The sequence below is a fragment of the Gekko japonicus genome, unplaced genomic scaffold (assembly GCF_001447785.1).
Source record: "Gekko japonicus isolate JY-2015 unplaced genomic scaffold, Gekko_japonicus_V1.1 scaffold310, whole genome shotgun sequence".
Taxonomy (NCBI): domain Eukaryota; kingdom Metazoa; phylum Chordata; class Lepidosauria; order Squamata; family Gekkonidae; genus Gekko; species Gekko japonicus.
In genome coordinates, this window is record NW_015174851.1 from 1,222,950 (window position 1) to 1,236,877 (window position 13,928).

Below are 13,928 nucleotides of genomic sequence, written 5' to 3' on the forward strand. Positions count from 1 at the left end.
ATATGCATATCCCATGATCCTCAGCACCCCTCCCTCCTTTGTCACTAGTAGAAAATGGGATGGATCCAACTCAGTGAAACTTTCCTTTAGTGTTACCTAACATGATTGTGTTGCTAGCTGGTCAATTAGGCACCCTTGATTAAGACACCCAAGCTCTTGCCAGTAACATAAAGCAGAACTTCCTTGTACAGCCTGATGTAACTAGACACCTAGGCTCCCCTGCTTCTCTCCCTCAGAAGTCCTCCCAGCTGAACATTCCGTGACTTTCTGGTCTTCCAATTGAACAGGCCTTCCAATCAAGTACATATGCATAGGGTTAGGCTGTATCTCTCCCTTATATATAAAGCCGTAGTGGGGCCCAACGTTCCAATTCACACCAACAGTGTTTGGAGACTTGAACTGTCAGTCAGAAGACACTGGCTGGGTTGCCTGGCTGCTTTGTGTAGTCCCGCCCACGTCAGCCCCGGACAGAATGTTCAGCTCAGTCTGCTCTGGGCCTCTGACAGGAGAGGACCATCTGCAGACTGAGCACAGGGAAGGGGCTTCTATGGCTGGGCCGCTTCAGCCCACTCTTCTCTGATTGGGCCAGCGTTTCAAGGTCATTTGCATATGGAAGCTGATTGGACTTCACTCCATTCCACACCTCAAACTCCCTCCCCCCCGCCGCAAGACAGATGGCATTGTCAGTTGCATATGGGACCTGCTGTATTCTGAGGTAAAATATGTCCTCACTCACAACACATCACTTCCCCTTCAACAGAAACAAACCCAATAACACAATCATGCCACACCACAAAAAAGACAGATCACACCACAAGCAGAATACCACAAGGCAAAAAATGATAGGAAAAGGTGCCAGCAGTCACCCCATTACTGCCACAGATACCAGAGAGCGCTTCAGAGGATGGTGTGCAGATCCCAGGTTCATGTTCTAAAAGCTGTCTGGGGGATTATGGACCATTCACACACTTTCATCCTTAACATACCTCATAGATTACTTGTGTGGATCATATGGGGGAGAGGAGAATGATGTCAGCTGCTTTGGTTCCTACTGCAGGGAAAAGCTGCCCTTTCCCTTGGCAGAGGCTGTGGGGTGTGTGTGTGTTTAAACCTGAAGACACGCAGGCAGATAAAGGTAGGCTGATGGTTGCCTGGAAAGGACATAGGGTTGCCAACTCCAGGTTGGAAACTTCCAGGATATTTCAGGGATGAAGCCTGCTGAGGGTGGGGTCTGAGGAGGAGGAAGAGGGGGACGTCAGACAGATACGCCATAGACCCCACCCTCCAAACAAGCTGTTGCCAATCTCCAGGTGACAGCTGGAGAGCTCTTAAAGCTCTGGTGCTAATTCAATGTGCTGGGGATGTGTCCAGGCTCCCTCTAAGCTGTGGAGTCCTGTGAGCAAAAATTCTACTTGGTGAGCTCCTGGCATTAAAGTTGTGAGCGAGCGATTTGGCTGCTGCATGAATTAGTTTGCTCTGAAGCCCTCCTTCCTGAGCTAAGACAAAAATCTGTGAGCCGGAGGCTAAAAAACTGTGAGCTACCTCACACTAACTCAGCTTAGAGGGAACACTAGATGTGTTACATTCTGGCAGGAGACGCTGTGAGTGCAGAAAATGATTTATCGACAGAGTAGTGTTTTGGAAAATCTTTAGGAATTGTTTGGTGCATTTTCCATGGGACACCCACCCAGAGCCTCTGGCATTTTCTCACTCTGCTGGCATCAAAACTAATTTAAGACAAAATAGAGATATGGAGACTTTTCCAGCCTCCTTTACATCAATTTGACTTTGTTGGCAATGGCAACCCTAGGCCTGCAAGCACTCTCAGGGTGACTTCATGCCTCCAGACTGGCATGGCATCACTAGCCCTGGCTGCTTGCTCCTATTCACCAGGAGCATCCCTATGGAAGCGGCCTGGGTGATTTCGGACCAGCCACAGACTTTCTGCCTAACCTACTGTAATGATTCCTTGTTTTTTTTTGTGTGTGTCTCTTTAAAAGTTTGGTTGCATGGCTGTGGTAGATAGACTAGAGTGGTTGAGAGAGGCAAGTGTGGTATGATTGGTGGTTGAAAGAGAGGGGGAGGGGTTTTGGAAGTGAATCTGGGTGGATAAGTATGTGAGTCAATCAGGAGTTTCAATTACAAGTTGACAGTTGATGTACAGGCAGTTCTGTGTGGAAGCAGTTAGAAGCTGACAGCTGACTGGTTCTTCAGTGAGAAAGAGAACGAGAGCTGAAAGCTGAGTGTATAGGAAAAAGTAAAGTTTAAGTGAAGAAAAGTTAAAGGAAAGTCTGAGTGTCATAACAAACTGGAATGAAACAGTGAACATATATGGCATTGAGATAAACAAGTGTTACAAAGTTACATGAAAAGATCCCTGTCAGTGAGGGATAAGATTGTGTGTGATACCAAAGCAAGTGTTCATCATTTACACATTACTAGTTACATTGTACCACCTTCTTATTTAGTATTTATTTCAATAAATCCTCTTTCATTCCAGATGGGAAATTCCTGGAGACTTGAGGGATGGAGCCTGAAGAGGGTGAGGTTTGAGGAGGGGTGGGACCTCAGACAGGTACACTGCCATAGACTCCACCCTCCAAACCAGTAAGTCCCTCATGGGGAACCATTGTTGCCAATCTCCAGGTGAGGGCTGGAGACCACTCAGAATTACAACTGCTGTGCAGAAGGGAGGGTAGAAGTCAGCTGAAGTCAAAGGGGCAGATAATCGTAAGTTGATGGTTAGCTGGGAGGGAGATGGGGTTGCCGACTCCAGGCTGGCAAATTCCTGGGGATTTGAGGGGTGGAGCCTGGAGAGGGTGGGGTTTATGGAGGGGTGGGACCTCAGACAGGTAGAATGCCATAGCCTCCACCCTCCAAACCAGCCATTTCGTCCTGGGTAACAATTGTTGCCAATCTCCAGGTGAGGGCTAGAGATCACTCAAAATTACAACTGCTCTTCAGGTAGCAGAGATCAGTTCCTCTGGAGAAAACAGTGGACTCTGTCATTATACCCTTCTGAGGTCACCACAGCAAATTGACACTGTTTGCCCAAAGCCAGAGCACTCTTCCAGAGCCTCTTTCTAGATCTCGTATTTATTTCGACAACGGGCCTTATTTTTAGTAATATATGACTGACTATCTGGAGAGGGACCATGTATACAATGGAGACAGTTGTTCCATGGTTTATAAGTGTGGATATTGGGACTGAACCAGGGACTTCTGGCATGGAATATGCAGCCTAAACCTATGCATATTAACTTGGAAGTAAATCCTACTGGATTTAATGGAGAGGAGACTTGAGTAAATGCTCCTAGGATTGCAGCCTGGGTCATTTTCCATTGGTTTTAGGAAATGGTTTACTTGTAATTCAAGTCCTTTACTCTTGCCCTTTTCACTGCCCTGCTGAATTTTCTTTTGGCACTGACCTTCAAAAGTGCACACTGTTGGGCCATATTTCAAAGCCCTAAGTGTCATAATAAAATGTTTTGCCCTGCTGACATGCAACTTATGCAAAAAGCAGCTGCATGACTTTTTAATCTGTCGGTTCAGAATTTATTTTAATGTACCTGTAGAACCAATTCATTTTCATTAAGCCTGCCTTCCTTGTCTTACTCATCAGTAGGCTGTCCTTCCATTATAGAATGGCTCCGATCTGTTGTGTAAAGCCACACATTCCTAGAATGTGACTATAAATAAATAGTGAAGGTTGCTGGCTCAGCAGTTTTGTAAAGAGATGCTCATAAGCATAAACCACCTGTGGCTTCACTGTATTTTTCTTCAGGTTCCTTTTCAAGTTGCGCAGCAAATCAGATTCATTTCCTTGTCATTAATTTAAGAACCTCAGACACCATGTCATTCTGACACCAAGGGCAATTAAGTCTTCATTGTCAGACTCAATCTTTGTACTCTTCTCATTCCCACTGCTAGGCTTACTGTATCAATTTATTAGCTGGTTGGTGTGAAAACTGTAGATGGCTCTTGTGAGTGAAGAAAACCCTAACAACAGGGATGGTAACATTTTTGATGGTAACATGTTTGTCTTCAAAAAGATGAATTTCTATTTCTTTTTGAAATTGGTTATGGGCAGTCAAAAACGTTTCTCCCCAACCAAATGCCCAGAGGATAAAGACAAAGTGTTCTGAATAAACAGAAATTACAGAACCTGTTGTATGGCTATGTGAACACGACTCAAATTTCTAATAACTCAGTGCAGCTTCACACATGCACATGCATTGCTTGATTTCTCTATAACTGATTTGTCAATATTTTATGGCACACAATTGTGTGAACTGATTCCACGAAGAATATTGGACTGGATGTAACCACCTGTGAACAGAGTGTGTTTGCAGAAGGGAACACTGCTGCCCTCTGTGTTTCCTGAAAAGTCACTCCTGGTAGTCAAAGGAGCTTGAGATGGGATAGGACAAGGGAAGCTGAGAAGAGAAAAGACACCCACCCCTCAATAGCTGTTGTCTAAGCTCTGGCTCCATTCATGAAACAATTCAGACAAGAACAGGGAAGGACAATTATTGTAATTCTCATTGATTCCTGAAGTCATGCCACATCCCACATCATCCTGAAGCATACAGCAGCTTCTCAAAAGACACCAGTGAGAAGAGGAAGGTGCAAAGGTCACTTCTGGAAACTCATTTCATTTGCAGTTGACAGGATCCAACTTACTGTGTTCAAGAAGAAATGAACATTTCATATGGGATTGTCCACAAACTCATGTAAATCAGCAAGTGATAACCATGGATGTATGAATCTTTAATGACTAAGCTAAGGAAATGATTACCACAATTACTTCTGCTGATCTGATGCACTGAGAAAAGTGTTGCTTGTACACTTCTTTTGCTAATATTAATTCTACAGTCTTTGTTCCTCTTTTTACAGTTTCTTAGTGTGATAAATCCTCTTTCTGGAGAAATTATCTTCCTCTATCAGTTCAACATATGAATATTTTATTTGCAAGGTACTTTATGAATAATCTCTCACTGAAGTTTTGTGTTTAAATATGCATTTGATAAACAGTACCATGTAGTATCTTGCTAAACACCAGAAATACTATTTTGTTTGAAAAGTGGTGTGCTTTTTTCATCATGGCATTTGATGCAAGGGCAAGAACACTGCTGAAATGAAACTCTCATCCTGAGTGAATATCAACAGGGACTGGAAATGAGACTTATGATGGGTTCTATTAAGTATCACTATGAATTTATTTTAGATTCTATATGGTATTACATATTTTATTGTTTTTGTCATGACGTAGGAACATCTTAAAATTTAAAGTGTATCATAAAATTAAAATTATATGCTGTTAACGGATTGTTAGACTGCTGTGCTGGCAAGGCAATACATGGTCAACGGCAAGCAAAATCTGATGCTTCACTATCAACACACAGGGCTTGAGGGCCCAAACCACATTAGTTAAAAAAAATTAACATAATGCTGTTTCCTACATTTATTTTTATCATGGAAAAATTTGTCCATGAAGTTTTAGTCAGGCACACACATGCCCAAACATTCACAGAAGAAAGTACTGTGTGAACATTTAGTTCACAGATATACTTCAAATCAGTTCTTCACACTCACAATGGGACTTTCTAGCACTGCTGTGATCATAGAAATCACTCTATGTACTTCCAATCGGTATGGTACTTTCAGTACTTGAGAAAGTTCATGGGAGTGATTTGCACAAATAAGATTTGGTGGAGATTGAAATTAGGAGCTGACCTTTACTATCTCGTTCGGTTTTATGGAATAATAGAGTTCATAATTTCTGCTCCTACCAGTTAGAGCAAATCACACTTTATGTTACTTGCCACCCATCCAAATGACTTGTAATCACCAGTTTCATTGCAACGTATGGTTTCAGGATACCTTGTATTTGAAGAATATCTAGGGCATGTTCTGGGACAAATAAGAGTTTCAATAGACATTCAAATGCAACCAGCCAGCAATCAGCATTTTTAAAATGTACATGAGATCTATCTGTTTAAAGTCAATGCATACATCAATATTTAACTGTCCTCTTTCACTGGATTAATAAATAGGGGTGTGCATTCAGATACTTCTGAGCCATAATTATTTTAGAAATTTCCTGTTTCATTTTGGCTTGGGGATATCTGAAATGGAACAGGGCATTTCACTCCCAAAATATCTGGGATTCCTAAATTCACTGCTGAATGCATGGAGTTGTTTGGGGATTCTTTTGGGAATATCAAAGCCATTCCTTTCCTGCTCTGGCTTTTTTCCCTGTTCCTGTTTCCTGGGAAACAGGAGGGTGGAGGGGATGAGGCAGTTCTTCTGATCTCAGGGAAAGATAAGAAGAGCTGGCTCTGGCAATGAGGCAATCCTCCTTGGAGATATCAGAGAAGTCTCAGAGGAATCCTGATCAAACATTTCCCAGAGAATGCTCCTGAAACCTTGTTGAGTGCACACCTGTTGGGAAAGACTGGGGGGATTCTCTAATCTGTTTCCCCCCCCCCCAGGTTGTTTTTGTTTCCAGGTTGTTTTCCTGGTTTGTTATTTGACTGTGTGTTGGAAGGGATGTTTAAATCTGTTTTGTTTTCCTTGTTTGAGGATTCTGGTTTTGCTTTTTTGTCTTATTCAGCGTCTTTTTTATTGTGGATAACTCTTTATGGCTTTTAAAATTTCCGGTGGGGTGGGTCTTTTAAAATTCATTTGTTTGGGTGTGCATTCTGTGGGTGTACGTGTGCCTGTGAGGGGGCCTGCAACAAGTTTAGGTTTAGGAAGAGATTAAGGATGAGTGAGAGAAGAGCCCAGAGCGCCCTGGGGTAAGGCAACTCTATTTTTATTATATTTTTTACTCTTATTAATTGTTTAACTAATATATAATTGTTTTCTATTGCCCTGAGCCCTGCTTTGCAGGGGAGGGCAGTTTAAAAATCTAATTTAATAAAGAAAATAACGATCAATAGTGGTCAGGAGAGGAGAAAGGGGAGGGTTGTGGTTTCTTCCAGGCTGTGCTGAGGACACAACACAAGCCTCCAGGACCCAACAGTATCACAACCTTCAGTTTGGCTTCTGTGAAAAAAAAACAGTCTTATTAAACTGATTTTTAAGAGGTTGCTGTTTTGCCACTCACACAGCTGTCCTCAGACAGGGCCTGCTTGCACTGGGCATGGGTCTGCTGTTCCTGCCATTCCTCTTGTTGCTCTATTATGACTCAGCAGCAGGAGGAGAAGCAGCAAGAACTGTCTTTCAAGGAAGAGACTTAGTGGAGTCTCAAGTTCACCAAGGAGATATTGAGGGTGCTACAAGAGCAGAAGGAGGAACCTAATGTCAGTGACACTTTTCTGGTTCCTGGGCATCCCAGGAACCTTTCAGAGATGGGGCAGGGGGAGAAGCAGGAATTGGAAGAAAAGAAAAAAGAAGCTACTGCCATCTGAACCAATGCTCCCTCTAAGCTGTGGAGTCTTGTGAGCAAAAATTCTACTTTGTGAGCTACTGGCATTAAAGTTGTGAGTGAACAATTTGGCTACTGCATACATTAGTTTGTTCTGGAGCCATCCTTCTTGAGCTAAGACAAAAATGTATGAGTCAGAGGCTAAAAAACTGTGAGCTAGCTCACACTAACTCAGATCAGAACACTGATCTGAACCTCTTCTCTCTTTCTTGTTGGCACCCTCAAGAAGCAAGCTTTTCTGTGGAAGAGGATTGTACACTCACAGCTGCCAGTTAGTGTGGGTGCTCCATGAACTATGTTGTTTGGAATTATTTCCAGAAGATAGAAGCACCCAGGTGCATAGGGTAAGGGTTAGTCATGGAAGAGACACTCATTTCATGATATCCAAGCTCAAGACCCATTTGAGAAAGCAACACCAGGGTATGCTTCTTCAAGGAGAAAAAGGTGCTGTTGGAGTGGCCATGCAGCCACCGTGCAGCAAAGAGGGGAATCATCCCATTACCTTCTCTGCTCTCCAGATCTCCATGCAAGGAACACAAAACATCTCTGTTTGGTACTGGTACTAGGGTGCCAAGGGAGTACAGAAGGTCACTCACCTGATTGGTGATACCCCTGGATATCAGGCCATTCTCCATAGCTCAGGACCTTGGATTCTGTAGGCTGCTCCAGTTTGTATTTCCTTGGTACACAGTCCCTGTTCTCAGTATGCTGAGCAGGACTATGGTGCTATCCTTTTATCAGGCTGCCAGGGAGTTTGTGAAGTTGCAGCTGTTCTGAGCTGGTGAGAGGACCTCTGGACCAGATTCAAATTGTAGCATGCATGCCTGTCACTGACTATGTAGCGGTGATAATCAGAGGAGGCTGTGGGTAAGCAGCAGAACAATGCTAGTAAGGAAGAGAAGAGCCATATGATCAGCTACAATCAGGTCTTGCCCCACACAATCCTCTAATCAAGAACTTCATGATGATTGACAGTGGTGCCAACATGAAGGCAGTGATGGGCATTATGGGCTTGGAGGAAATTTTTTGCACAGTCCACCTCCTTCACCAAGTGCTAACAGGTGCTCTCGGCTTGGGTTCCTTGGAAAAGCCCAGCTGGAATGCTGGGCTGTGGCACCTGCTACAGACCTGACAGAAGATCACACAGTGTGAAGGCCAACTATCTCTTGCTTGATAAGCAGGTGCAGGTTGGCATGCTAGAGCACTGCATGTTCAGTGACATGATCACCTGCTAGAACTCCAATTATATCATGCTTGAGCAGCTTATGGAGCTGAAGAATACCCTGTATGAGTTGGCCATGGATGCTAGCATTGGGCAGGAGGAGAGACTATTCAGCAGTGAACAGTGGCTGATGCTTTCTGAGACAGTGCTTGTCCTAGAAACCTTTAAAGACTTCACCTCCCTAGACCTTTCTGCTGGCCCCTAGAATGGCTACACATAGGTAAAGGAGGATAAGCCTCCCTTCCAAATTGTGCTCTCCCATACTGATATTGAGTTACTGCAAGTGAACATGAAGATTTAGCACCATGTCTAATAGTCTTTGATAATCCCTTGTTGAGAAATGGACTAATTTAAGGTTTTATATCTGCTACACATGCAGTACATGGACTGTGCACACATATCTGTATACCATGGGCCAAAGGAAGCTGTTTGCATCACCTACTGTGAGAGAATTCACATAGGGAACACCTGCCTGCATTTTATGTTAATGTAGCTTGCACACATTCAGCTCAAAGCATCATGGGAAGAAGAAGCACATGTTAGCCATTGTGAGCAGAACAACAACCAAGAAAGAGAAATTCCCCCATTGCTGAGGATACTAGATGTCATGTTTCACACGGACCTGATCTGCATTTGAATTGCAGTTTCCTGTTGATGGTGCCTTGTATGCCTGGTGAAGCCAAGAGTCATCTGCACAACAAAGAGATGTCCTGGAGCTTAGACTTCACACCTGGCAAGATGGTATTCCATGAGATAGAGTGTAGAGTTTCAAATATCGCCCCACCCATAGAAATACCTACCCCCTTTCTACATGCACCAATGAGGGAGGTCATGGGATGGACTTGTAAGTAGGTGGGATTGCAGTTTGGCAAGGTACCACCCACCTGGAGATTCAACTATAAAACACAAAGACCATGCGTTAAGGTTTTTGCTAGCCACATTCTACCATCAATGCAAAGACCATGCTTCAGGCTAGCCACCTCTCCTCTCATCTACTCCTTTATACTTTGAATTCCTTTCTTGCTATGCAACAATCTTTTCTGTCTATTATGGATCTCTTTGGACTGCAGCCAAAGAGATCCACATACACGCACACACACACTTGACCAGCTGGTTCTGGAACAGTGTGAATTAGGTAAAACTTCTCGACAATATTCTCTGTCCCTTTATTTTTCATTGCAACAGACAAGACTTCTGGAAACAGGCAAGTATGAACCGATTTACCAACCTACCTCCTAAGTAACTAAACTATTTTCTATTTCTGTCACTCTAAAGGAACTTGAACATATGCTATTGTGAGACTGATTATTTTGTATGTGTGACTTTGATATCCTTCAGTAAAAAGATTATTTGTTTTGGAAAAACACCCGTGTGGTCTCCGTTACTGGAACTCTGGGTTCAGACACGACCTTGGTATAGCTGGCCAGGACTCACGTTGTAAATAAATAAAGCAGTTGCCGTAACACCCTTAACCTTTGATGGATCAATCCTTCGTGAATTTGTTTAATCCCTTAACAAGTAGCCTTCACTAAATCCTGTGACAGTAAATTCCAGAAGTTAATTCTTCTTTGAGTGAAGAATATATATTTTTGTTTGTTCTTACTCTACTGCTTATGAACTTCACTGGATACCTACAAGTTGTAGTGTTATGGGAAAGGAAGGAAAACTCTCAGTCTGCTATCTCTACCCCATGGCTAATTTCATATACCTCTATGTTACCTTCCCTAAATTGTCTTTTCTTTAAAGGTCTCTTAGCTTTTTCTTGAAGGGGGAACAACAATGATCATTTTTAATTCCCATATTCTATGTTTTCCCATTATTGGGGATTTAAATTATTTCCAGGCATCTTAAGGGAAACTAACCTTCTTTACCGTTCATTTTTAGCTTCTTTTTTATTAATGTATTTTTCCTGGGGGTATCTTATTGATTCTGGGGTTCTGGCTAAAAGTCCAAAATGAGGCCCTAGAATCATTGCTACCCCACTACTGGGCCCCAGTTGCCAGGGCAAAGCAAGGGGTGGCATTCATCCCATTTGAGGTAGGCAAGAGCCCCATATTGCACAGGTATGAGTGGTTACAGGAGCCACCTGGGTGGTATTTTGCCCCACAAGTGTTGGTCCCAGGGCATCTGCCCCTGCTGCCCTTTAGATAAGACTGTCCCAGCCTTCTACTGAAACCAAATGTGTTGTGTTGGACTTTAGGAGAAGTCTTCCATCTGTAAAATTGCTTTGCTGATAGCACTCGGTTTGATCACATGGAATATTTCCATTTGATTGAAGGGAAAGTGTTATTCATAAATTCTCCCCTACCATGTAGACCTCAAGCTGTTCTTGAGAGTGCCCCCATTTACCAAAAACTGCATTTCATGGGCCATTTGGGGCTACAGTGGAAGGAGGAGGAAGGAGCCATACTCCACAGATGGAAATGTCATCCATGGAAATTATTCAGTGGGATCCAGTTCACAGTCAATGGAACAACACTTACATCTCATACCAGGTTCTGAAAACCACTCCTATTAAAGATGACCTCTTTTTCATTCTGAAAGTGAGTGGTAACTTTTGTTTATTAAATTGTAGCTTATCTCATGCTTCTAGTGTGCACATTTATTTGAATGTATCAGACAATTAGTTAATTGAATTAGTTGATTAATTAATGGAAAGGCAAATGGTTAATCAATTAAAATTCCTTAATGGTTTGACAGCCCTAGGTGTTGTTAATGATATTTCAATGACTGGAAGGGCAAGTGATGGCTAATGACATTTCTGGTTTATTGCCCCCCCCCCCCCCGATGACAGTCAAAACAGGGCAAAGCTCTGGCTCAATGTCATTTAACATGCAGCTTGAAAAAGCAAGACCTTCATGACTTAACAAGGAAGCTCAAAACTGATGGAATTCTGAGTGCACATTCTTAATCGCATAAGGAATTGCATGGATAAGCTCTCAGTGCCGAAAAAGCTCACTGAGGAGCTTTGGATGCACAGCCGCATATGATTTTCCATGTATGGGACAGCATTGATGAGAGGGATCTATGTGCCATTCTACCACTACCATACAGATTATTGATGATTTCATTGAAAATGTGAGTGAAATGGTGCATGTGCCTAAATTGGGATTATCAGCCTTGGGAAATGCATACATGGCAGCTTGGTTTGTTACCATTTATTACCCAGCAAAGGTTACAGCCCCCTTTTGGATGCACCCCTTAACCTGGTAAGGGGGGTTGTGTGTGTCAACAAAGCTGAGAGCAATACTGTAAGGAGGCTAAACTCCTGGCAGACTCACTCAAGGCAGAATGGTCACACCAGACTGAGATGCATCTACCCCCTTCAGGGATCCATGGCCTCATCAGAAGAAGAGAACTGACAGCTGAGTGGTGACAGGAGCGGGGGAATCCCTGAAGTGTAGATGGTGGGCAGCAGCAGTAGTGGAAGGTGTTGCTGGTGGAGGATCTTTCATAAACAATGGCAGTGCCACTTCAGCTATCCTTGGTTAGTACTATGCAGAAGGTGGCAATGGTAAACCACTTCTGATCATCTCTTACCTTGAAAACCCTATGATGAGAATAGAAGTATTCTTAATGATGCAACTGGACTAAAGCCAAAAGGGCATTCAGTTGTTGACATGAATTAATGCAAAAGGAGCTAGAAAAGATTCTTAAGTGTAAGGATGTGTCACTGGTGACCAAGATCAAGGTAATTCATACCGTGATATTCCCATTACTATGTATGGGTGTGAAAGTTGGACAGTGAAGCATGTTGACTGGAAGAAAAATGATTCATTTTAAATGTTATGTTGGAGGAGAGTTTTATGAACATTGTGGACGACCAAAAAGACAAATCAGTGGGTTCTAGATCAAATCAAGCCTGAACTCTCCCTAGAAGCTAAAATGATGAAACTGAGGCTATCATACTTTGGTCACATTATGAGAAGACAAGAGTCACTAGAAAAGACCATAATGCTGGGAAAAGTTGAAGGCAGCAGGAAATGAGGAAGATGCAACCAAGGAAATCACAGCTCTCAGTCTGCAAGACCTGAGAATGTCTGTTAATGACAGGATGATTTGAAAATCATCAATTCATAGGGTCACCATAAATCAGATGTGAATTGATGGTACTTAACACATACAGACAGAGGTGAAAACCCTATAAACCCTATTTATTTTGGTAGTCCCAACCCAAATATACCTCTATAGGTAAATTTACCTCTATAGGTAAATAGAGAGCCAGTTTGGGGTAGCGGTTAAGTGTGCAGGCTCTAATCTGGGAGAACCGGGTTTGATTCCCCACTCCTCCACTTGCACCTGCTGATGTGACCTTGGGTCAGTCACAAGCTCTGGCACAGCTGTTCCTGAAAGAGCAGTGTGTGTCAGAGTTCTCTCAGCCCCACCCACCTCACAGGGTGTCTGTTGTGGGGAGGGGAAGGGAAAGGAGTTTGTAAGCCGCTCTAAGACTCCAAGTGAAGGGCGGGGTATAAATCCAATCTCTTCTTCTTCTTCTTCTTCTTCTTCTTCTATATGGGAAGGCTTTGTTTTTTGCTAAAATCAATTGTTGCTTGGACCCAAATATACCTCCTTTCTACTGGCTAATCCTTGATTAGCAGAGCCCTGTCATTGATATCCCTGTCTTTTATACAGTTTCCTGCCTGAAAATCTAGCTTATTGTGCCCTGACATATGTGCTGTTACCTAGGAGCTATATTTATTGACTGCAATAGCAAGAGACCTGTGTTCACTACACAAGTAAAATCATTTTTGTGATCCTACCAAGAAAAAATGCATAGTCTTGTATCAAGTGATTATGCTATATATATAGTTCTTCATCTTTCATTACTGATCTCTCACCCACTCCGTATATACATACTCATCACCAACAGATATGCATGTGCAAGAAAGGCAGCTAAGAAGAAGAAAAATGGCTTGCACATGACTCACCTTGAAGAGGAACTACATTGCTATAAAACAAATAAATTTACATTTTAAGAACTTATCTCTCAGTTCAGCTAATTTTAAAGTAATCTTTATTCTTTTGCAACTAATCTCCCAAACTTATGGACTGGTTTTGATCATATTTGTGCAATAAAATTGAAAATTTCAGCTATGGTAGGTAATCAATTTTAGTCACCTCATCTGTGTTTCCAATCTCATTACAGATTGCAATTTTCAGTGCAGATTACATGATGACCCATCAGTGACTTTGTTGTTTCTGAATTACCGATTCCTCGCCTACTGCCAGATAAGAACAAAGCCTATGCATCAGTCTGACAGCTTGCAAACAGAA